The sequence below is a fragment of the Schistocerca cancellata genome, chromosome 1 (assembly GCF_023864275.1).
Source record: "Schistocerca cancellata isolate TAMUIC-IGC-003103 chromosome 1, iqSchCanc2.1, whole genome shotgun sequence".
Taxonomy (NCBI): domain Eukaryota; kingdom Metazoa; phylum Arthropoda; class Insecta; order Orthoptera; family Acrididae; genus Schistocerca; species Schistocerca cancellata.
The window spans coordinates 500,488,797-500,492,015 of record NC_064626.1 but is presented as its reverse complement, the minus strand read 5'-3'; the positions used below and the strand labels follow the sequence as shown (position 1 = coordinate 500,492,015).

Sequence of the window (3,219 nt, the reverse complement as noted above, 5' to 3'; positions counted from 1 at the left end):
ACTGAGCTTCTCAAACACCTAAGCTCCGTCAATTTTAGTCTTAGTATTATTGCTAGTCTTGTAAACAAACGTATCAACCTCTTCACAAAGTTTGCGCATTTCCACTCAGTAATGTCTAATGGACAAACCGAAAGAACACAAACAAGACGACAGACCAGATGAAGAATATATGAACCGCTAATCAGAGATCATTGGAACAATCGAAAGTTCCACGGGACTGGAAGGAGGCCCAGGTCGTAGCAATCTAAAAAAAGGGTAGAAAATCGGATGCACATAATTACCGGCCAATTTCACTGACATCAGAATGAGATTTTCACTCTGCAGCGGAGTGTGCGCTGATATGAAACTTCCTCGCAGATTAAAACTGTGTGCCCGACCGAGATTCGAACTCGGGACCTTTGCCTTTCGCGGGCAAGTGCTCTACCAACTGAGCTACCGAAGCACGACTCACGTCCGGTACTCACAGCTTTACTTCTGCCAGTACCTCGTCTCCTACCTTCCCAACTTTACAGAAGCTCTCCTGCGAACCTTGCAGAACTAGCACTCCTGAAAGAAAGGATATTGCGGAGACATGGCTTAGCCACAGCCTGGGAGATGTTTCCAGAATGAGATTTTCACTCTGCAGCGGAGTGTGCGATGATATGAAACTTCCTGGCAGATTAAAACTGTGTGCCCGACCGAGACTCGAACTCGGGACCTTTGCCTTTCGCGGGCAAGTGCTCTACCAACTGAGCTACCGAAGCATGAAGGTCCCGAGTTCGAGTCTCGGTCGGGCACACAGTTTTAATCTGCCAGGAAGTTTCACTGACATCGATTTGTTGTAGAATCATGGAACATATTTTGGGTTCAGACAAAATGACCTTTCTAGACTCTGAGAAGCTCATCTGCAGAAACCAGCACGGTTTTACGGAACAGCGGTCATGCGAGGCACAGCTGGCCCTCTTTGTGCGTAATATACAACAGTCTCTAGAAACTGGCTCCCATGTTGATGCCATATTCCTCGACTTTTTGAAAGGCGTTAGACTCGGTTCCGCACTGTCGCTTGCTCCAAAAAGTGCACGCTTACGGTCTATCCGATGACATATGCGGCTGGATGGAAAGTTTTCTAAACGCGCAGAGAACAATATGTCGTCCTGAATGGGGAGACTGCAACAGAAACAAGCGTAACTTCAGGTGTGTCCCAGGGCAGCATAATAGGCCCCTTGTTTTCACTATTTACTTAAACAATCTGGTTGATGGTATTGACACCGGTCTTAGACTGTTTGCCGATGATGCTGTAGTTTACATGAAAGTAGTATCACACGAAAGTTGTGAACAAATCAATGACGATTTGCAGAAAATAAATGCGTGGTGTAATGACTGGCAGTTATCTTCCAATATTAGTAAGTGTAACCTACTGGGTATAACAAAGCGAAAATCCACATTAACATACGAGTACAAAATAAATGCCCAGTCTTTGGAAGCGGTAACATCCGTCGAGTATCTGGGTGTGACTATTCGAAATGATCTCAAAATGAAACGATCAGATTACACAATTAACGGATAAGGCGAACTCTAGATTGCGGTTTATTGGTAGAAACCTGAAGCGATGCAGTCCTTCAACAAAGTAAATTGCTCACAATACTTTAGTTCGTCCAATCTTAGAGTATTACCAGTTGGGTCTGGTTGAAGAGATTGAGAAGGTCCAAAGAAGAGCGGCAAGATTCGTGACTGGTACATTTAGCCATCGCGAGAGCGTTACAAATCTCATAGAAAGTTTGAAGTGGGACACACTTGCAGATAGACGACGCGCTAAACGGAAAGGGCTGCTCACTAAATTCCAAAATCTGATCTTCGCCGAGGATGTATATTATTACCAACAACTTTCAAATCGCGCAATAATCATCATCCAAAGATAAGGGAAATTAGAGCTCGCACTGAGGCGTTCAGACAGTAGGGGGGGGATTATGAATTTGGTGCGAATAGTGGTCTCCGCCACACACCGCTTGGTGGCTACCGCAGTATATATGTAGATGTAGATGTAGATGAGGAGGGCTGCAGTAAGAGTGGATGCTGAATGAAAGACTGTGGGAGAAAAGAGAAGCTTGGAGGAGACTCTATGAATGACCTACATCAGCAGAAACGTTTCAGAAGAATAGGAAGAAGAAGAAGTTGAAGAATAAGAAGAAGAATCTCTTATGGAATAGTTTCCCGGGTAGCTCACCACATGGAAAGAACTATTGATTGTACACAAAGGTGCAGTAGGAATAATAAGTGTTATTTTCCAGCGAACATTTTGTAGGTACCTCATACCTACAACGCTAGAGTAAAAATATCCTTTATTACCCATCATTGCCGGCCGAAGTGGCCGAGCGGTTCTGGCGCTACACTCTGGAACCGCGTTACCGCTACGGTCGCAGGTTCCAACCCTGCCTCGGGCATGGGTGTGTGTGATGTCCTTAGGTTAGTTAGGTTTAAGTAGTTCTACGTTCTAGGGGACTGATGACCTGAGAAGTTAAGTCCCATAGTGCTCAAAGTCATTTGAACCATTTGAACCAATTATTATTACATTATATTATTAAAGGTGGCAGTGGCACAAAGAATTCAATAAGCCACAACAAAAAATTTTGATCATTTCCCCAAAAATTTAAAATATCTGACAGGCGCAAAGGAAGTTTTAAATCTAACCGAAATCATTTCTCTTGGATAGTTCCTAGTATTCCACGGACGAATTTCTATTTAATGACTGGTAGTCAGTAATGTATAATTTCATGAGCAGGGCTAAAAGTTATTGTATTCGTTATTGTTAAAACTAACTATGTATACTTTTTCCGTAAAGTGACTCGTTCCCTATCGTTTCGATAAAACAATCGTTCAAATGATCTGTGGAACCTGTGTGTAACTCGAACGCCATGTGGGGAGGCGAATACCTAACTCTTTCCATGTGAGATCTGATTTCTCTTATTCTTTTATGATAAGCATTTCTCCCTATGTAGAGGGGAGTTAACAAAATCCGAATATTTTAGCATTCTGAGGCGAGAATTGGTCATTGAAATTTCGTGGAAAGATCTCGCAGCAACAAAAACGCCTTTGATCTGCACACATGTAGTATTCACGGTATGTTGCACACTATGAAGTTGACGATGATATTTTACGTATACAGATATACAAGGCAGCCTTTTTTATGCCTACGCAGGAATGCCGTTTATCAGCCTTTATTTTAATCATTATCACCCCAAC

The 3,219-nt window shown here is 43.0% G+C and overlaps 1 non-coding gene across 1 annotated transcript; it reads right to left on the bottom strand.

The window, feature by feature from the left end:
- Positions 1-368: 368 nt before the first annotated feature.
- Trnas-cga (transfer RNA serine (anticodon CGA)) lies at positions 369-443 on the bottom strand. Its single transcript has one exon. It is a non-coding gene; the product is annotated as a tRNA-Ser (tRNA).
- Positions 444-3,219: the final 2,776 nt, after the last annotated feature.